The sequence below is a fragment of the Nerophis ophidion genome, linkage group LG11 (genome assembly GCF_033978795.1).
Source record: "Nerophis ophidion isolate RoL-2023_Sa linkage group LG11, RoL_Noph_v1.0, whole genome shotgun sequence".
In the NCBI taxonomy this organism is placed as follows: Eukaryota; Metazoa; Chordata; class Actinopteri; order Syngnathiformes; family Syngnathidae; genus Nerophis; species Nerophis ophidion.
This window is the reverse complement of record NC_084621.1, coordinates 23,768,686-23,790,868: the sequence shown is the minus strand read 5'-3', so window position 1 is coordinate 23,790,868 and position 22,183 is coordinate 23,768,686. Positions and strand designations below refer to the sequence as shown.

Sequence of the window (22,183 nt, the reverse complement as noted above, 5' to 3'; positions counted from 1 at the left end):
ATCAATCTCTAAAGGATATCACCACATGGGTTCAGGAACACTTCAGAAAACCACTGTCACTAAATACAGTCCGTCGCTCAATCTGTAAATGCAAGTTAAAGCTCTACTATGCAAAGCAGAAGCCATTTATCAACAACATCCAGAAACGCCGCCGTCTTCGCTGGGCACGAGATCATCTAAGATGGACTGATGCACAGTGTAAAAGTGTTCTGTGGTCTGACGAGTCCACATTTCAAATTGTTTTTGGAAATATTCGACATCGTGTCATGCTGACCAAAGGGGAAGCGAACCATCCAGACTGCTATCGACGCAAAGTTCAAAAGCCAGCATCTGTGATGGTATGGGGGTGCAATAGTGCCCAAGGCATGGGTAACTTACACATCTGTGAAGGCACCATTAATGCTGAAAGGTACATACAGGTTTTGGAACAACATATGCTGCCATCTAAGCGTCGTCTTTCTCATGGACGCCCCTGCTTATTTCAGCAAGACAATACCAAGCCACAATCAGCAAGTGTTACAACAGCGTGGCTTTGTAAAAAAAAGAGTGCGGGGACTTTCCTGGCCCGCCTGCAGTCCAGACCTGTCTCCCATCAAAAACCTGTGGCACCTTATGAAGCGTAAAATACGACAGCGGAGACCCCGGACTGTTGAAGGATTGAAGCTCTACATAAACCAAGAATGGGAAATAATTCCACTTTCAAAGCCTCAACAATTAGTTTCCTCAGTTCCCAAACGTTTATTGAGTGTTGTTAAAAGAAAGGGTGATGTAACCTTTTCTTTTAACAACATACATACATACAATGTACATATACATAACAACATGCCCTTTCCCAACTACTTTGGCACGTGTTGCAGCCATGAAATTCTAAGTTAATTATTATTTGCAAAAAAATAAATAAAGTTTATGAGTTTTAACATCAGATATATTGTCTTTGTAGCACATTTAATTGAATATGGGTTGAAAAGGATTTGCAAATCATTGTATTCCGTTTATATTTACATCAAACACAATTTTCCAACGCATGCGGAAACGAGGTTTGTCCGAAGCCACGCTGTTGTAACACGTGGCTTGTCATTGTCTTGCTGAAATGAGCAGGGGCGTCCGTGATAGTAAACAAGGAAGCCAGTCACGTGATCGAGTGACGTAGAAGTAAGAAAACCACAAATCCCTTTCCCACCAACAACATGGTAAGCTGCACCAAGTTCCTGGGGGTGCAGATGTGACAGTCTCTTGCTGTCGTGCGGGTTCTCCGGACCACCAAGGAAGGACATTGTGGCGCAGGTTAAACTTTCTTTTATTTTTCAATAATAAAAAGTCTCTGAGGGTTGCTTGTCAGACTTGCCGTGTCCTGCTTCCTCTGCCGCTCCACCTTTTCAGTCGAGTGCGTCTTCGTCTTCCTATGGCTCTCTCTCGCTCTCGTTCAGCATCTGCTTCCTTCTGGCTCCTCCTCTCTCCGTCTCTCCCTGCCGGCGTTAACAACTGGTGCCCTTTTATACAGTGTGAAAGGGGATTTAAATTGCGCCCAGCTGGGTGACCCACGCACCTGATAATATTTGCGGGGTTGATTCCGGCGCGCCCCGCCTCGCTGCTTTCTCGAAGTTCACGCCTCCTCGCCGGCATCTTGGGCCGGGCTCCTGCGTTCCTGCCTCGATGTCGGACTGCCGGCCACGCCTCCTCACCGCCATCTTGGCCGGACTCTGGCGTGCCCTGCCTCGCTGTCGGACTGCCGGCTCCGCCTCTTCACAGCAGATAACTGACAATATGACCTGGTCCCTACACACCGGAGCTCTTGTAAAAAGAGCTCAGCAGCGCATGCACTTTTTGCGTTGAATGAAAAGAGCACAGCTCCCTCCCCCCGTTCTACGCACATTCTACAGAGGCACTATAGAGAGCCGACTGACCAACAGCATCTCTGTCTGGACTGGAGCCTGCAGTGCCTCAGACTGGAAGGCTATGCAGAGAGTGGTGAGGACAGCGGAAAAGATTATCAGGACTCCTCTTCCTCCTATCCAGGAGATCGCAAAAAGCCACCGCCTGACCAGGGCTCAGAAAATTTGCAGAGACTCCTCCCACCCCCACCAAGCGCTGTTTTCACTGCTGGACTTTAGAAAGAGGTTCCGCAGCCTCCGTAGCAGAACCTCCAGGTTCTGTCACAGCTTCTTCCCTCCGGCTGTAAGACTCTTGAATGCATCAAAATAGTCCACTCAATCCCCCCTAAAAATGTATTAACTCTCTGGAATAGTAAGACTATATAACATACATCCATAAACATGGATGCATATGCAAAAGTGCAATATATTTATTTATTTATATCTGCCCCTTATTGCTCTTTTATCCTGCACTACCATGAGCTAATGCAACGACATGTTGTTCTTATCTGTACTGCATAGTTCAAATTTGAATGACAATAAAAGGAAATCTAAGTCTAACAATGCTAATCATGCAGACTGTGTGAAAGACACCTGAGACTACTTTTGGGACAAATGAGGATCCAGAACCTTATATTTTTGAGCCTGAATATAAGGAGGATGAGCAATATGTTTTGGAAGCTGAGTGCTAGCTAACACTAGCATCATGTAGCAGTATTGCTAAGTGCTAAACAATATATACAAACATACTTGCCAGCCTTGAAACCTCCAAATAATAATCCGCTCATGAATGAGTATATCCGTTCAGCCACCGTGTTCAATGGAGAAGTCTGTTCTACAAAATTTGCAGGCAGCATACCCCTTCTCCTTCGAGCTGTCCTGGATGAACTGAAATTATTTTTTCCTAATCATTTTGGAACTCGCAAGCGTACTACTTCTTCTTCTTTTCTCGTCGTCGCCATGTCTTTTCTTCGTTCTTATGCTTTGTCTCTGTTATGTTTTTGGACCCTACTACTTGCCGTAGTTTCGAAGCAATGCATGATGGGAATCCGGATGTTGTGTGTCAGTGTATTAACGTGCCGGCTGGAATAAACATAAATATAAATAAATAGCCCCGTGCCTGCCTACTTTATGGGTTATATATAAACCTATGGATAACGGAGACATATATAGTAGTCTCCTTTTCAGATTAGAGAGGACGCTAAAGGCACGCCCCCAATATTGTTGTCCCGGTGGAAATCGGGAGAAATTCAAGAGAATGGTTGCCCCGAGAGATTTTCGGGAGGGGCACTGAAATTCGGTAGTCTCCCGGGGAAATCGGGAAGGTAAGCAAGTATGCATACAAACGTAATAAAACAATCACTTACTGTACAATGTCTACCCTCACTGTAATGACGACTGATAACATTTTCATATCTTTCCGTTTGGATGAAGAATTAATCAGAATCCACACAAAGGGTTAAAAGAAAAAGTTGCTGCTAGCCCACATCGTCTTCGATTGTGTGTCATTGTCTCCATATTCAGATATAAATTGACTGTCACGGATGAGCAATTTTTAGATTAATGGGTTAATCATCCTCTCATCCAGAAGAGAGGCATGATTTATAATCTAGAATAACTTTGACGAGCCGAGATGTAGCAGCAGCAGCACATCGGCCAGCTCACAGTACAGCAGCAGATGGCTAATTGGCTGTCTGTTATCAATGTACCGCTAAAATACAATTTGTCTGCCTCAGCCCTTTTAGCAAGGTTACACACAATGCACATCATCAGCAATGATACTCCATATACAGTACATATGTCCAGACTTCTTTGGGGGCGGTTTAGCTCTATTGGTAGACTGGCCGCGCCAGAAACTTGAGGGTTCCAGGTTCGATCCCCGCTTCCGCCATCCTAGTCACTGCCGTTGTGTCCTTGGGCAAGACACTTTACCCACCTGCTCCCAGTGCCACCCACACTGGTTTAAGAAACTAACTTAGATATTGGGTTTCACTATATCAAGCGCTTTTGAGTCACTTGAGAAAAGCGCTACATAAATATAATTCACTTCACTTCACCACTAGGTGGAGCCCGGGTACCACAGTCAATATACCAGTGTGTGTGTCTGTGTGTATATGTATATATATATATATATATATATATATATATATATATATATATATATATGTGTGTGTGTGTGTGTACAGTATGTATATACAAACTCAGTTTCCATATGAGTTGGGAAATTTTGTTGGATGTAAATATAAACGGAATACAATGATTTTCAAATCATTTTCAACCCATATTCAGTTGAATGCACTACAAAGACAAGATATTTGATGTTTAAACTCATAAACTTTATTTTTTTTTGCAAATAATAATTAACTTAAAATTTCATGGCTGCAACACGTGACAAAGAAGTTGGGAAAGGTGGCAATATATACTGATAAAGTTGAGGAAAGCTCGGCAAACACTTCTATGGAACATCCCACAGGTGTGCAGACTAATTGGGAACAGTTGGGTGCCATGATTAGGTATGAAAGCAGCTTCCATGAAATGCGAAGTATTTCTCAAACAAGGATGGGGCGAGGGTCACCACTTTGTAAGCAAATTGTCGAACAGTTTTAGAACAACATTTCTCATCGAGCTATTGCAAGGAATTTAGGGATTTTACCATTTATGGTGTGTAAAATCATCAAAAAGTTCAAAGAATCTGGAGAAATTACTGCACGTAAGCACCGATGTTACGGTTTTTTGATCCCTTAGGCGGTACTGGATCAAAAACTGACATCAGTGTGTAAAGGATATCACCACATGGGCTCAGGAACACTTCATAAAACCACTGTCCGTAACTACAGTTGGTTGCTACATCTGTAAGTGCAAGTTAAAACTCTACTATGCAAAGCCAAACCCATTTATCAACAATATCCTGTAACACAGCCGGCTAGGCTGGGCCCGAGCTCACCTAAGATGGAATGATGCAAAGAGGAAAGGTGTTCTGTGGACTTACGAGTCCACATTTCAAATTATATTTGGAAACAGGGGACGTGGTGTCCTCCAGAACAAAAAGGAAAATAACCATTCGGATTGTTATAGGTTGGTAGAGCGGCCGTGCCAGCAACTTAAGGGTTCCAGGTTCGATCCCCGCTTCTGCCATCCTAGTCACTGCCGTTGTGTCCTTGGGCAAGACACTTTACCCACGTGCTCCCAGTGCCACTCACACTGGTTTAAGTGTAACTTAGATATTGGGTTTCACTATATAAAGCGCTCTGAGTTACTAGAGAAAAGCACTATGTAAATATAATTCACTTCACTATATATATATATATGTGTGTGTGTGTGTGTATGTGGGGATAGTGTGTGAATGTGGGTGTGAATGTTGTCTGTCTATCTGTGTTGGCCCTGCGATGAGGTGGCGACTTGTCCAGGGTGTACCCCGCCATCCGCCCAATTGTAGCTGAGATAGGCACCAGCGCCCCCCGCGACCCCAAAGGGAATAAGCTGTAGAAAAATGGATGGATGGATGGATGGATATATATATATATGTGTGTGTGTGTGTGTGTATTTATAAGTATATATATGTGGGGATAGGTTGATTGGCAACACTAAATTGGCCCTAGTGTGTGAATGTGAGTCTGAATGTTGTCTGTCTATCTGTGTTGGCCATGCAATAAGGTGGCGACTTGTCCAGGGTGTACCCCGCCTTCCGCCCGATTTTAGCTGAGATAGGCACCAGCGCCCCCCGCAACCCCAAAGGGAATAAGCGGTAGAAAATGTATATATATATATATATATATATATATGTATATCTATATATGATCTGAACCGAGGATGTCGTTGTGGCTTGTGCAGCCCTTTGAGACACTGGTGATTTAAGGCTATATAAATAAACATTGATTGATCGATTGAACATACAGCTGGTAAATACATACAAAAATACTCATCAGCAGTATGGGCGAGTACAGTTTCGATTAAATAGAAAGATTTATTACACGAAACATTTTACCGATGATTTTTGACTTCGTGTTTTCGCGGCCGTCAAACTGACAAGTGCTGAGATTTCCGTTTTTTCTGAGGTGACTTGAAAGCAGCGCGTTGCTCAGCTGCCATGTTGTTTGTTTTCTCTCCCCTCCGACGCAGCGGCTGACTTTATGGCCGCTCGCTGCTCGTCTTCGGCGGACACTTTCTGATGACACGCACCGCCCCGTCCGGTGATACTCTCATTGCTCCACCGACTCTTTCCAACCCCCCGCACAGACACACAGCAGCCTCACAAAGCGCCGCCTGGTACGTAAAGTTTGCCTTTTCCCCCCTAAAGTTATTTGTTGTGTTGTGTCACACTTTCAACTAGCTTAGCACCAAGCTAACTTTTAGCCCGACTTTAGTCACGTGACTTCTCACTACCTGCTGGACTTTGCCCCGATTAATACCTTTACTTTTATATTTGCCGCAGTCAACAAGTGATCGATATTTGTAGTTTCGGCTCGTATTTGTCCACAAGTTGACCACAACCCCTCGACGAGCGCGACTGCTAACTTTCCACGGCGGCTAGCAGGCTAACATTAGCAACAGTTCGTTCAAAAGTTGGTTTAAAAAATTGTTTTTGTTGAGTGGTGCAAGTAATGATAAACTGTCAAAAAGTTGTTGTTCAGTTCAGTCACATGCATAGGATACAATGTAATGCATCACTTGTTTCCAGTTGGTTCATTACAGCGCGTCCGAAAAAGAGTAGGAAGAAGCAGAACTTATTTAATTCTACCCCTTTTCCTTTATATAGCAATAGTGTCCAATTTCCTTTTTGTCTGTAAAATAACAGTGAACAAAAAAATAATTTACCATAGTAAGCATAAAAATATTAAATACATTCCGAAAAGGAGTAGAAAGAAATAAAGTTGATTTAATCCTACCCCTTTTCCTTTACATAGCAATTGTATCCAACTACCTTGTTCTCTGTAAAAGAACAGTGAACAAATAAATAATATACCATAGTAACCATACAAATATTAAATACATAAATCCTGAAAAGAAGTATCAAGGAGCAGAGCTTTTTAATCCTACACCTTTTCCTTTACATAGCAATAGTGTCCAATTTCCTTGTTCTCTGTAAAAGAACAGTAAACAAATACATAATATACAATCAAAAGCATACAAATACTAAATACATAAATCCCGAAAAGGAGTAGGAAGAAGATGGACTTACTTAGTTCTACTCCTTTTCCTTTACATATAAATAGTGTCCAATGTCCTTGTTCTCTGTAAAATAACAGTGGACCAATAAATAATATACCATAGTAAGCATGCAAATATTAAGTACATACATTCCGAAAAGGAGTAGGAAGAAGCAGAGTTGATTTAATCCTACCCCTTTTCCTTTACATAGCAATTGTATCCAATTTCCTTGTTGTCTGTAAAATAACAGTGAACAAATAAATAATATACCAGAGTAAGCATAAAAATAATAAATACTTAAATTCCGAAAAGGATTAGGAAGAAGCAGAGCTCATTTAATTCTACCCCTTTTCCTTTATACAGCAGTTGTATACAATTCCCTTGTCCTCTGTAAAATAACAGTGAACAAATAAATAATATACCATAGTAAGCATACAAATATTAAATACGTAAATTTCAAAAAGGAGTAGGAAGAAGCAGAGCTTATTTGATCCTACCCTTTTTCCTTTACATAGCAATTGTATCCCATTTCCTTGTTGTCTGTAAAATAACAGTGAACAAATAAATAATATACCATCATAAGCATAGAAATATTAAATACATAAATTCCGAAAAGGAGTAAGAAGAAGCAGAGCTTAATTGATCCTACCCCATTTCCCTTACATAGCAATTGTATCCAAGTACCTTGTTCTCTGTAAAATAACAGTGAACAAATAAATAAGATACCATAGTAAGCATACAAATAATAAATACTTTAATTCCGAAAAGGATTAGGAAGAAGCACAGCTTATTTAATTCTCCCCATTTTCCCTTTATACAGCAGTTGTATACAATTCCCTTGTCCTCTGTAAAATAACAGTGAACAAATAAATAATATACCATAGTAAGCATACAAATATTAAATACGTAAATTCCGAAAAGGAGTAGCACGAAGCAGAACTTATTTAATTCTACCCCTTTTCCTTTACATAGCAATAGTGTCCAATTTCCTTGTTCTCTGTAAAAGAACAGTGAACAAATACATAATATACCATCATACAGGTGCTACAGGTGCATCAGAGCCAGAACAAACAGGCTCAGAGACAGCTTCTTTCCCAAAGCTGTCACCGTTTTGAACACTAACTTATAATAATAATAATTCACCCCTATACAATATAATGCCCTAATACCCTACTGTGCAATACTACCCTTTGAGTGCAATACGTCCGTCACTGATTGTTATTTATTACTTCGGTACTCCTGTCTTGCTCTGTATATTGTACAGTATTTGTATTTTGTACTTCTATAGTGTTTTGTATATTGTACAGAATTGCTTATTATTTTTATTGGATAGTAGTCTGTTTATTTCAATTGTTAATTTTTCCTTTATTACCTCTTATGTTATTTATTTCACCCGATATTTGTTCCCACTACCGCACCTTAAGTTGGAGTCTTTAATCTCGTTATATGCAAATATAATGACAATAAAGTTCATTGTATTCTATCTATTCTATTCTATTCTATTCTATAAGCATACACATACTAAATACATATATCCCGAAAAGGAGTTGGAAGAAGCAGAGCTTATTTAGTCCTACCCCTTTTCCTTTACATAGCAATAGTGTCCAATGTCCTTGTTCTCTGTAAAATAACAGTGGACAAATAAATAATACACCATAGTAAGCATACAGATATTAAATACATAAATATTTTTTGTCTCGGTTTAAAAATAAAGGGTTCAAGATGTTTATCATAATTCTTGTTCTGTGTACTTTGTGAACACTTGCAGTCTCAAACAGAATCATATCGGGGCTTTGTTCGATTTCTTTGGTTAATCCGTTCCATAATTTAATTCCACATACTGATATACTAAAGGTTTTAAGTGTTGCTCGAGCATACAAACGTTTGCAATAAGGTTATATTTCTCCTCTTTTGTTGAGAAGAATTGTTGGGTAGCAGGTTATAGTTTGCAAATGCACAAAAATGTTGAATTTCAATAATTGTGATTTAATAAATAAAGGGTTTGTATGTTCTCTATATCCAACATTATGCATTATTCTATTTGATCTTTTTTGTAACAGTTAGTGAATGAAATGCACATTTGTAGTTCCATCCATCCATCTTCTTCCGCTTATCCGAGGTCGGGTCGCGGGGGGAGGCAGCAGCCTAAGCAGGGAAGCCCTGACTCCCCTCTCCCCAGCTGCTTTGTCCAGCTCTTCCCGGGGGATCCCGAGGCATTCCCAGGCCAGCCGGGAGACATAGTCTACCCAGCATGTCGTTTGTCTTCCCCGTGGCCTCACACCGGTTTGGACGTGCCCTAAACACTTGACCAGATGCCTGAACCACCTCATCTGGCTCCTCTCCATGTAGAGGAGCAGCGGCTTTAGTTTGAGTTCCTCCCGGATGGCAGAACTTTTCACCCTATCTCTAAGGGAGAACCCGCCACCCGGCGTAGGAAACTCATTTCGGCCGCTTGTACCCGTGATCTTGTCCTTTCGGTCATAACCCAAAGTTCATGACCATAGGTGAGGATGGGAACGTAGATCGAACGGTAAATTGAGATCTTTGCCTTCCGGCTCAGCTCCTTCTTCACCACAACGGATCGATACAGTGTCCGCATTACTGAAGACGCCGCACCGATCAGCCTGTCGATTTTACGATCCACTCTTCCCTCTCTCGTGAACAAGACTCCCAGGTACTTGAACTCCTCCACTTGGGGCAGGGTCTCCTCCCCAACCCTTTGACATTTGTAGTTATTTCCCCATATTTCTGCACAATAACTCTAAATGGTAACACTAGCGAGCAGTAGAGAATATGAAGTGATTTTTGGTCTAGAACATATTTTGATTTATTCATTATTGTGTTCCTTGCTACTTTATATTGTATATTTTTTACATGGGATTTCTAATTAATTTAATCATCTATTATTACACCCCCAAATTTTTTTATTTTTTTTTACCATTTTAGTGTTTACTCCGTCTATCTTTATTTGTGTTTGCCTTTCTCTTCTCCTCTTACTAAATAGCATTATTTTAGTCTTACTGAGATTCCAAATTGTTTGTTTTTGTTCAAGAGTATTAGTTGCAACATGATACATCACATTTTACAATTTCTCATGACGACATGGCCGAAAAGAAGTAGGAAGAAGCAGAGTTTATTTAATCCTACCACTTTTTTCTGTATTTTGCATGGGCGATACGACCCAAGAATAAAATGTCAAATTTTTCTTTATTTAAAAAAAAAAAATTCCCTTTTTTTAAAAAAACACACATAAAACTAATGCAAATAAGAGATTATTTAGAACTAGGGTTGGGCGTTATGGACGATAAAGTATATCTCGATATATTTTTGCTTAAACTTGATATTCGATATATATCTCCAGTTTTGGCGCTAGGAATTTTCAAAATGGGGTCCCGAATTTCCTTATAAACGTCACAATTAGGGCGGGACGATATGGCCTTTTTTTCGTATCTCGATATTTTTAGGGCCATATCGCGATTCACGATATATACACTAAGCCTTGATGCATGTAATCACAGCAGTATGATGAGTCTATGTGTCTACATTACAACATTCTTCTTCATACTGCATTAATATATACTACTTTTAAACTTTCATGCAGAGAGGGAAATCACAACTAAGTCAATTGACCAAAAGTATATTTAGTAAACAGTTACTAAGCAGTGGCACAAAGATTGATGTCATTTCCAAAACGGAAAGTGCAAGATTGTCAGAGGCATTTTAAAACAAGCTATGAGTGCACTTTTGTGCATGATGTATATAAGATGACATATCAAAACAATACTAAATTAAAGTGCACTGTTTGTACAGAATACCACTACAATTGTTTAAAACAAATAAAGTTCACTTTTGTGCATGATGTCACACAATATATTTCAATAACTGTCAAATAAAAATGAGTTGCATAATAGGAAATCAAATAGTGTATGTCCATCGCTATGTGGTACGTTCCTACGGACGTTATCTCCTTCTGTTGTTGACAATTTTTTTCATACGGTGACTATCCCATACTTGCCAACCCTCCCAGATTTTCCGGGAGACTCCCGAAATTCAGCGCTTCTCCCGAAAACCTTCCGGAATAAATTTTCTCTCGAAAATCTCCACCTCCCGAAATCGAAGGTCTCAAGGTTGGCAAGTATGGTTCATCCTGAAATGTTTGCCTCGGCATTTTGATGGTGTAGCACCGAATGGCGATGTTTACATGCGGGGTACGCCTTCATTCTCTAGCAGGTGACTTTTCAAATGATGCTACATATTAGCAGTAATGCTACTTTTTGTAGTAACGCCTTTGCCCCACACTTGACAAAAACGGTTGTCTGTTCGACATATTCCCACTTGAAGCCAAACCACGGGCAGACGATGGACCCCCTGCTGTTTTTCTTGGGAATTAATTCTTCCTTCATTTGTTATCAGATTCGCACCTTCATTCTCTCGTATTACCACTCGCACGGCTCCGATAGCATCACAGCTAACGTCACCCATGCTGCTACCTCTCTGCTCCGCGAGGGCGTATACGTATGTAAGAAGGTGCGTTTGCTCTCTGTGAGGAGACACAGGAAAGAGTGGGAAGAGCCTGTAGTGTAATACCAGAAGCTAAAAGCAACTGTGTGAGAACTTATACTCGAATATCACGATATAGTAATATTCTATATCGCACAGAGACAAACCCGCGATTCACAATGAAAAAAAAATATAGCTATTTTTTAAAACTTCTTTGTGTTCCCATCCCTCAAAATAACAAAAATCCTCAATTAGCCAAGTGTCAAGTCATAAAATGGGGTCCGACAGTAGATTTTTGGGGTCCCAATTTTTTGTAATGGTTTTGAAAACAATTGATAAATGTGTGCATTGTCCTGTTATTTCTCACATCATATATTTTTGGGGAAAAAAGGTTGTTATTAATGTTACTTAATTCACAAAGAAATAATACAAAAGAAAACACATTTTTATGCATATGTAGATTTATTCAGTTATAAACATTTATTCTATTTCTTCTTTCCTTCATGGATCTAATCGTTACCGCCTGTTGCCCCAAAATCAAAGTTCTCTGGCTGACGATGAACACTGACACATCTTCATCTCTGCATATTTTATTAGAATATTCTTATGGGCATTACATATATCGAAATCAATTACCTACTGTACTGTTTACTTGTAGAAATACCATTTTTTAGAGCTAAAATTTACCCAAACGACATCTTTGCTCCTGCCAAAAATGTATTTTGAGGGGTATTTCAACAAGTAAACAGTACAGTAGGTACTTGATGTTGATATATGTAATAAATGTATTAATAATCATATGTATTAATAATAATAAATATGCAGAGATAAGATGTGTCAATATCAAAATATTACAAACCCCGTTTCTATATGAGTTGGGAAATTGTGTTGGATGTAAATATAAACGGAATACAATGATTTGCAAATCCTTTTCAACCCATATTCAGTTGAATGCACTACAAAGACAAGATATTTGATGTTCAAACTCATAAACCTTGGTCACTAATACATCCCCATAAAATTGTTGAAGCTTTGAAACTGGAATTCTTTCACATTGTTGTTTTATGTAGAGCTTCAGTCGTTCAGACCGTCTAGGGTCTTGTTGTCGTATTTTACGCTTCATATTGCGCCACACATTTTTGATGGGAGACATGTCTGGACTGCAGACGGGCCAGGAAAGTACCCGCACTCTTTTACTACGAAGCCACGCTGTTGTAACACGTGGCTTGGCATTGTTTTGCTGAAATAACCAGGGGTGTCCATGATAATGTTGCTTGGATAACAACATATGTTGCTCCAACACCTGTATGGACCATTCAGCATTAATGGTGCCTTCACAGATGTGTAAGTTACCCATGCCTTGGTCACTAATACATCCCCATACCATCACAGATGCTGGCTTTTGAACTTTGCGCCTATAACAATCCGGATGGTTATTTTCCTCTTTGTTCCGGAGGACACCACGTCAACAGTTTCCAAATATAATTTGAATTGTGGACTCGTCAGACCACAGAACACTTTTCCACTTTCATCAGTCCATCTTAGATGAGCTCGGGCCCAGCGAAGCCGGCGGCGTTCCTGAGTGTTGTTGATAAATGGCTTTCGCTTTGCATAATAGAGTTTTAACTTGCACCTACAGATGTAGCGACCAACTGTAGTTCCTGACAGTGGTTTTCTGAAGTGTTCCTGAGCCCATGTAGTGATATACTTTAAACACTGATGTTGGTTTTTGATGCAGTACCGCCTAAGGGATCAAAGGTCCGTAATATTATCGCTTACGTGCAGTGATTTCTCCAGATTCTCTGAACCTTTTGATGATTTTGTGGACCATAGATGGTAAAATCCCTAAATTCCTTGCAATAGCTCGTTGATAAATGTTGTTCTAAAACTGTTCGACAATTTTCTTACAAATTGGTGACCTTTTCCCCATCATTGTTTGTGAATTACTTAAAATTTCATGGCACCCTCTTGTTCCTAATTAGCCTGCACACCTGTGGGATGTTAAAGTTAAAGTTAAAGTACCAATGATTGTCACACACACACTAGGTGTGGCAAAATTATTCTCTGCATTTGACCCATCACCCTTGATCACCCCCTGGTAGGTGAGTGGAGCAGTGGGCAGCAGCGGTGCCGCGCCCGGGAATCATTTTTGGTGATTTAACCCCCAATTCCAATGCTTAAAGGCCTACTGAAATGAGATTTTCTTATTTAAACGGGGATAGCAGGTCCATTCTATGTGTCATACTTGATCACTTCGCGATATTGACATATTTTTGCTGAAAGGATTTAGTAAAGAACATCCACGATAAAGGTCGCAACTTTCGGTGCTAAGAGAAATGCCCAGCCTCTACCGGAAGTCGCAGACGAGTACATCACATGTTTGATGGCTCCTCACATATTCACATTGTTTTTAATGGGAGCCTCCAATAAAAATTGCTATTCGGACCGAGAAAACAACAATTTCCCCATTAATTTGAGCGAGGATGAAAGATTCGTGTTTGAGGATATAGATAGCGACGGACTAGAAAAAAACAAAAAACGCGATTGCATTGGGACAGATTCCGATGTTTTTAGACACATTTACTAGGTTAATTCTGGGAAATCCCTTATTTTTCTATTGTGTTGCTAGTGTTTTATTGAGTTTAATATTACCTGATAGTCGGAAGGGTGTCTCCACGGGTGTCTTGACGCGCAGTGTCTCAGGGGAGTCGACGGCAGCTATGGACGGCACAAGCTCAGCTTTTCTCCGGTAAGAACTGACTTTTTAACCACAATTTTTTCACCGAAACCTGCTGGTTGACATGTGGTCGGGATCCATGTCCTCTTGACCGCGCTCTGATCCATAGGAAAGTTTTACCTCCAGGAATTTTAAACAAGGAATCACAGTGTGTTTGTGTGGCTAAAGGCTAAAGCTTCTCAACTCCATCTTTCTACTTTGACTTCTCCAATAACAATTTAACAAATTGCAAAAGATTCAACAACACAGATGTCCAAAAAACTGTATAATTATGCCGTTAAAGCAGACGACATCTAGCTGTGTGTGTGCGCAGCGCTCATACTTCCTAAAAACCCGTGACGTCTTGCGTACAACACGCCATCATTACACAACGTTTCGAAGACGAAACTCCCGGGAAATTTAAACTTGTAATTTAGTAAACTAAAAAGGCCGTATTGGCATGTGTTGCAATGTTAATATTTCATCATTGATTTATGAACTATCAGACTGCATGGTGGGTAGTAGTGGGTTTCAGAAGGCCTTTAGTGCTGAGTGCCAAGCAGAGAGGTAATGGGCCCCATTTTTATAGTCTTTGGTATGACTCAGCCGGGATTTGATCTCAGGGCAGACACTCTACCCACTAGGCCACTGAGTAGGTTCCATATAAGTGTGTGATGTGCCTTCATCAACTTAATCAGTATTTATTGCCACCTTTCCCAACTTCTTTGTCACGTGTTGCTGGCATCAAATTCTAAAGTTAATGATTATTTGCAAAAATAAAACTGTTTATCAGTTTTAACATCAAATATGATGTCTTTGTAGCATATTCAACTGAATATGTGTTGAAAAGGATTTGCAAATCATTGTATTCCGTTTATATTTTCATCTAACACAATTTCCCAACTCATACAGAAACGGGGTTTGTACTTGAAATACATTTTTAGCAGCAGCAAAGTGGTCGTTTTGGGTAGATTTTAGCATTGCAAAGGGTATTTTTTCAACAAGTAAACGGTATAATCCCGGAAAAAATTTCAGTGAAAGTATACATATAAATACATTTTTTTGAGCGATATTTACTGACATTGACGTGAATGACAACTACTGTAAACAGTCAGTGGCATGTTTTATAAAGGGGAACATTATCACAATTTCAAAAGGGTTAAAAACAATAAAAATCAGTTCCCAGTGGCTTGTTGTATTTTTTGAAGTTTTTTTCTAAATTTTACCAGTCTCGGAATATCCCTAAAATAAGCTTAAAGTGCTTGATTCTCGCTATTTGCGATGCGACTATCCATTTCCCTGTGACGTCATACAGTGCTGCCAATGTAAACAAACAATGGTGGATACCACAGCAAAATATAGTGACATTAGCTCGGATTCAGACTCGGATTTCAGCGGCTTAAGCGATTCAACAGATTACGCATGTATTGAAACGGATGGTTGGAGTATGAAAGTATTGAAGAAGAAACTGAAGCTATTGAGCGAATAGCTATTGACGCTATTCATAGCCACAGCATGGCCGAATAGCTGCATTAGCATGGCCAGTAAAATGTGCGGACCAAACGAAACAGGACTTTCGCATCTTGTGACACTGGAGCCACTTAAATCCTTTGATTGGTAAGTGTTTTTTTTCGCATTAAATGTGGGTGGAAGGAAACATAATATAGTTGCAAATGCATCTGCAGGTTATCCATACATCTCTGTGCCATGTCTGCTTTAGCACCGCCGTTAAATAGCATGTTAGCGTCGATTAGCGTTGCATGTTAGCATCGATTAGTTGGCAGTCAACATCAACAAAACTCACCTTTGTGATTTCGTTGACTTTATAGTTGCAAATGCATCTGCAGGTTATCCATACATCTCTGTGCCATGTCTGCCTTAGCACCGCCGGTAAATAGCATGTTAGCGTCGATTAGCGTAGCATGTTAGCATCGATTAGCTGGCAGTCACGCTTCGACCAAATATGTCTGATTAGCACATAAGTCAACATCAACAAAACTTACCTTTGTGATTTCGTTGACTTTATCGTTGAAAATGCATCTGCAGGTTATTCATACATCTCTGTGCCATGTCTGTCATCGCCGATAAAATGTGGAGACACTCTGGCACATTCAATGGGGGTCTGGCGGCAGACACTTTCGCATCTTCGGGCCAGTGGTGCAACTTGAATCCCTCCCTGTTAGTGTTGTTACACCCTCCCACAACACACTGACGAGGCATGATGTCTCCAAGGTTCCAAAAAATAGTCGAAAAAACAGAAAATACCAGAGCTGAGACCCGGTGTTTGTAATGGGTTGAAATTGAAAATGGTGTCTGTATTACCTCGGCGACGTCACATTCTGACATCATCGCCTCCAGAGCAATAAACAGAAATGCGTTTAATTCGCCAAAATTCACCCATTTAGAGTTTGGAAATCGGTTTCAAAAATATATGGTCTTTTATCTGCACCATCAAGGTATATATTGACGCTTACATAGGTCTGGTGATAATGTTCCCCTTTAACCCAGTTAATAAAGATGGGTATTAACAGTACAGAAAATAATCTGTTTAAATAGTACAGAATTATATAACATAAATAAAATATACAAATATTATTTCTACATAAAATGAATACCATAGCTGTACAAATAATACAAAATGTATCAGATAAGACATTTGCAGGCAGGCACTTTGTGATTTCCCTTCCCTAACCAATCACGACTCACCATGGTAAACAACCAACCAAGCATGGATGTACTTATAGTGCAAGCACCATAGACATGTTGTAAGTAGACGCAGCATTGGCTACGGTGACGCGAGAATTGGGCTGCCATATTTAAGTGGTGATGAGAAGCCGGCAAGCAGCCTAAACTAACAGTTGACGGGTAGAAAACAAAGATGCCGGGCTGGTGTTCAGCGTTTTCCTGCTCAAATTAGCGGACTGTTGAAAATAGGAATCGGGGTATTACTATTCACAAGTAAGATTTAACATTAATATACTATTGGTTGTATTTTGTGAAAAGAATATTACCACAACATTGAGAAGGAGCAAATATTTTCAATAGCACTGAAATCGTAGCCGCTAGCAAACAAGAGTATGACCATTTTAGGCAAAGTATAAGACAATACTTTCTTAACGGTGTAATTGTAACCAGGAATAAGTCTTCAAGTTACAATATTCAAATACTAACATTGTTGGGTAAGACAGAGTTTGGTTTTATTCTGAATCCTGTGAAACAGATTGGTGGTTTTAGCTGACTTTCAGGTGTTTATATATGTTTGGTGGACGCTTTTATCCAAAGCGACATACATAAAAAAACACATACAAAACAGTCACTGTAAACAAAGAAGAATGGAATACAAAATATCAATACAAAGTGTCAAGACAGAATGAACTCTCTGCTGTTGCAGCACCAGAGATACAGTCTTTATGTCCCTAAGATGTATGAATATCTAATGTATTCATACATTGTTTATGTAGGATAAACACAAGTGTATATATAACCTAATTATATTGTTTCTTCAATTTAAAACTAGCAGACCATTTTTTTCCCCCTTCTCTGTGATTATATTCTCCGTTTGGATCTCGGACGTCTGGTCACTTATAGCATATAAGAATATTCTATTACGGTTAAGTAAGCTATGAATAATAAAACAAGCCAAATCACGTGTCCTTTATCATAGCTACACGTATGACCAAAAAAACCTGTGAAAATCAGTGGTATTCAGTGAGGTAAGATGAATTAAATGAGCTGACAGTTCATTGCTCCTGCCAAATGAATTGCACTGAGTGGAGTGGATCAACACTCCAAGATGGCGGCCCCGCGTCTCGTCAGTGCCAGTAGGCAGTAGCGCTCCATGCTGCGTCTCCTGAAGATGTCTATGGCAAGCACACTTTGGAATGACGAAGAAGAGGGGTTTAATAGCCCATGAAGGGGGGGCGGGGGAGAACAAGGAACACAATAAATAGCAGAGTTTGGTAATTTTAACGTGAAGAAAATTATATCGATGTTAGGATTTTTTCTTAATTCATATCTTCTTAAAAAGTATATTTATAAATCTTACATACTCTATATATTGCCTAGCCCAATTTAGAACAATATTTTATTTGATTTAATCAAAAACTAGTAGTATGAAATGGCATCTAACTCTTAGCAAAATTCTACTGTATAATGTTATTTTTATCAATCAATCAATGTTTATTTATATAGCCCTAAATCACGAGTGTTTCAAAGGGCTGCACGAGCCACACCAACATCCTCGGTTCAGATCCCACATCGGGGCAACGAAAAACTCAACCCAATGGGACAATGAGAAACCCTGGAGAGGACCGCAGATGTGGGAACCCCCACCCAGAGCAACCGGTGCAATGGACGTCGAGTGGATCTAGCATAATATTTTGTTTAGACCGGATATAAATTGTACTTTTTATGTAATCATTTTCAAAAACCTACATTGAGAGGCAATACTTCTTCTGTCCTGAATAAAATGCTTCTGTAAACAAAAATATAGCATTTCTCATAGCATGTGAATAAATAGACTCAAATAAATCTCAACCCATAATCAACCAAATCAGTAATGTGCAATCGTATGTTTTGACTAAATACTTCTGTCAATAAAAATGCAGTAAGGGACGGCATGGCGCAGTGGCAGAGTGGTCGTGCGTAACCCAAGGGTCCCTGGTTCAATCCCCACCTACTACCAATCTTGTCACATCCGTTGTGTCCTTAGCAAGACACTTCACCCTTGCTCCTGATGGGTGCTGGTTAGCGCCTTGCATGACAGCTCCCTCCATCAGTGTGTGAATGTGTGTGTGAATGGGTAAATGTGGAAGTAGTGTCAAAGCGCTTTGAGTACCTTGAAGGTAGAAAAGCGCTATACAAGTACAACCCATTTATCATTTATTTATTTATTGAACATTATATGCCAAAAAATAATCAAGTATAACGTTAAGATGATTGTGTAATTTTAAAGGTATTAAAGGTGTCCATAATGATAATATTTTTCCGTGTAGTGAAACTTTGATCCAGACTGAGGCTGAGCGGGCTTCCTGTTTCAAAGGGGAAGTAGCAGCCAAGCAGTCGCACAGGAATGATAGAAAGTTGTGCTGAATAAGCCTCTTAGTCTTCAGCCTCCACAAGTATGCGTCTTAGTTCGAAAAAGGATTTGCTGCTTGTGTATGTTCACTTTTATCTTCTAAGCTAACCTGCATGACTTGCCTCTGAATTTGTGTGTGTGTGTGCGTGTGTGTGTGTGTGTACATTAATTTTTAAATGTGCTTTCAAAAAGTACTTATACTGACATTTTTAACCAAATTTTATTTAAAAAAACCAACACATTCAAAATGTTTTCCTTTTGTAAAAGAAACATTATTGTAGATAAAAACACTGTTTCATTGACCTCAAGTAGAAACTGATTGTGCATATAAAACAAATACAAGCATTCTAAACTAAATAATATGGCAGAAAAAAATATAACAAAAATAAATAAATTACAGTATTTTTCGGAATATAAGTCGCTCCGGGGTATAAGTCGTTCCTGCCGAAAATTTATAATAAAGAAGGAAGAAAAAACATAAGTCGCACTGGAGTATAAGTCGCATTTTTGGGGGAAATTTGCTTGATAAAACCCAACACCAGGAATAGACATTTGAAAGGCAATTTAAAATAAATAAACAATAGTGAACAACAGGCTGAATAAGTGTGTTATATGACGCATAAATAACCAACTGAGAAGGTGCCTGGTATGTTAACGTAACATATTATGGTAATAATATGTTACGTTATATGTTACGGCCAAATTATGAAAAAAACTGCGACTTATAGTCTGAAAAATACGGTAATTGTGAAATGTAAGAATTTTGAAAGAATGTACTTTATACCATAAGACGTAAATGCACTTTTTGTCAATATATATAAAAATAGTGTTAATTTATTTAGTTATTAGATCTAGTCTTAAACATAGAGCTGCACAATTATGTCCAAAACAATAAATAATTAATTAGTAATATTGAAATCATGATTCCTGATTGTTGGGTAAAGCCCATCATGTAATTAACTGTTTAATATTATTTAAAGACAAGTATTTGTTTTTTGTTAGTCGTATCAACGTGTCACTCATAACAGACCTTGAATTTTAACTTTTTAAGGTCGAGGCAAGTGTTGCCTTAAAGGAGGGCTCATATTTTAGGGCAGTGGCTCTCAACCTTTTTCAGTGATGTACCCCCTGTGAACATTTTTTTAATTCAAGTACCCCCTAATCGGAGCAAGGCATTTTTGGTAAAAAAATATAAAGAAGTAAAATACAGCATTATGTCATCAGTTTTTGATTCATTAAATTGTATAACAGTGCAAAATATTGCTCGTTTGTAGTGGTCTTTCTTGAACTATTTGGAAAAAAGGATATAAAAATAACTAAAAACTTGTTGAAAAATAAACAAGTGATTTAATTATAAATAAAGATTTTTACACGCAGAAGTAATCATCAACTTAAAGTGTCCTCTTTGGGATAATAATAGAGATCCATCTGGATTCATGAACTTAATTATAAACATTTCTTCACGAAAAAGGAAATCTTTAACATCAATATTTATATAACATATCCACAAAAAATCTAGCTGTCAACACTGAATATTGCATTGTTGCATTTCTTTTCACAGTTTATGAACTTACATTCATATTTTGTTGAAGTATTATTCAATAGATATATTTATAAAGGATTTTTGAATTGTTGCTATTTTTAGAATATTAAAAAAAATCTCACGTACCCCTTGGCATACGTTCAAGTACCCCCAGGGGTACGTGTACCCCCATTTGAGAACCGTTATTTTAGGGCACCGAGGCAACTAGGAAGGGCACCAAGGAAAACATTATTTTATTTTGAGGCAGGGGCTCCAAAGCATATATATATATTTATACGGTATATATGCTCTAGAGATGCGCGGATAGGCAATTATATAATCCGCAACCGCATCACCAAAGTCGTCACCCGAACCAACATTTTATCAGAACCGCAACCGCCCGCCACCCGCCCGTTGAAATACATCAGAGGTCGACCACCTTTACCACTCAAAGAGCTATTTAAATATTTCCGAATGGTTCAACCGCCATCCGCCTGAATCTAATTAAAATCTATTTTATCGTCATGTCACCAGCCCGATCCGCGGATGAAACCGCAAACCGCGCATCTCTAATATGCTCATATTCTTCATGTATATATATATATATGAAAAAAATGAGCATAGTGTCCCCTTTACTCCAGCCTACCTGGCCGGTCTAGGGGCCATGTGCCTGACCTAAATTTACCGAACACCTGACGTTCTTCAGGACCTTGATGCAACTAGAGTATCTCTTGGAAAATCTCAGAACAACTCAGCTGTTCTCGTTGTCGGTTAACCCTTGACACACTCTTCCAAAAAGGCTGCACATTGTTTATACCGATTAACGTTAATTTAGCGATGTCTTAAACAGTTGAAAATGTAAGAAAAAAATGTATGTCGCTGTGTTTTTGTCAATTTATTCAACGAAACAATTACAATGTCCATTATCGCCGCTTCGAAGTTTGGTTGAATAATTCCTCTGTAAATTTGTCTAAAAGAGCCCGTCCACTCCTCGAAATTAAGTTTACCTAGAACAATAAACAGCATTGAACTGCAAAGTAGTTTAAATAAACAAATTGTCTTTGCATACTGTAATGGTGGATAAAACATGGAATGGAAACTTCCCCAACTGTGTCAACCAATCAATATTCGACAGCAAAGCCCGCCCCCCTCTAAAGTTCCTGGAACTATCCGAAAGTCCCACCTCGATATTGGGAACTACACTAGTTCCTGGAGAACTAAATCTACCGGGGTAGTTTTTGGTGGAAACACAGGGGTGTACTTTATATAAGGGGCCTAATCACTCATCAGTTGGAAAACCAAGGAATTATTTAATTGGCTTTTCTTTTAAATTGTCTTGAATATGGTGC

General features: G+C 39.1%; 1 protein-coding gene across 1 annotated transcript in view; it reads left to right on the top strand.

Annotated features, from left to right (window-relative positions):
* The first annotated feature begins 5,945 nt into the window (after nucleotides 1–5,945).
* The window catches only part of plekhf2 (pleckstrin homology domain containing, family F (with FYVE domain) member 2), a 31,633-nt gene continuing 15,395 nt past the window's right edge, over nucleotides 5,946–22,183 (top strand). The window contains exon 1 of the mRNA XM_061915440.1: nucleotides 5,946–6,137. The gene's annotated coding sequence lies outside the window, so the exon portion shown is untranslated. The remainder of the gene's footprint in view (nucleotides 6,138–22,183) is intronic.